Here is an 844-nt window from a genome sequence, read left to right as displayed (position 1 = left end):
CCCCCCCGGGCCATCACCCCCAAACCAACACTTACAAATTCTCCACTTCTACATTAACACAGGCAAACGCCTTTATGCGAATTTAATGGAAGTTTCTCCTCCCCACCAGGCGAATGGAAGCCAAACACACCACTCTCCCTCCAATGCATCTTTTCAATGATTTGGAAAAAAAAAAAGTGGAAAAAAAACCCCTTTGATCTCAGCAGCCCATTTGTTTAGCCTATGCCAGGATTTAATTGAGAAGGGATGTCCTTGAATAAATGCGGAGATGTCCTCGCTCCCCGGGAAGTCTGCTGCGAGTTGTGCAATCCACTGTATGAGGTTTTCTGCTCATCCAGGGGTATTCTGGGACAACACAGCCCCAGGGCCGCTGCCGCATGTTGCCCATCCAGCCCCTGCACCGCTCATCACCGGGCACCCCAGCAGCGAGCAGGCTGCCGTGCCACAGGGCCAAGTGAGGGAGGCACCAAGCCCCAACGGATGGATGCTCCCAGGGCCGGGGGACACCATTCTGCCCCCAAACCCAGTATGGAGGGGAAGTGAAGGGCTGGCTCCCTGTGGCCACCGGTGCCCCACAGGGACGCGTCCAGAGGCTGGAGCAGCCACGCACCCCCAAGCCTGGTGGGAAGAGGACCAGGGCTTGCTTGGCGCTGGCAGAGGGGCTGCAGGTGGGATGCACCACCCCAGAGAAGCCAAGTTACGGCACAACAGAAGGCGAGGGGCAGCCTGTCCTGGAGAGCTGGCACTCGCGCCCAGGGTGCCGGCACCGTCCCCTGGCAAACGCCTTCCACGCTGCCAGGCTTGGCATGAACGGAGGAGCCGCAGCAGAGAGCCTGCCAGCCCC

This window comes from Pygoscelis adeliae, unplaced genomic scaffold, assembly GCF_000699105.1.
Source record: "Pygoscelis adeliae isolate BGI_AS28 unplaced genomic scaffold, ASM69910v1 Scaffold445, whole genome shotgun sequence".
Taxonomy (NCBI): domain Eukaryota; kingdom Metazoa; phylum Chordata; class Aves; order Sphenisciformes; family Spheniscidae; genus Pygoscelis; species Pygoscelis adeliae.
Note: the sequence above shows the minus strand (reverse complement) of the source record.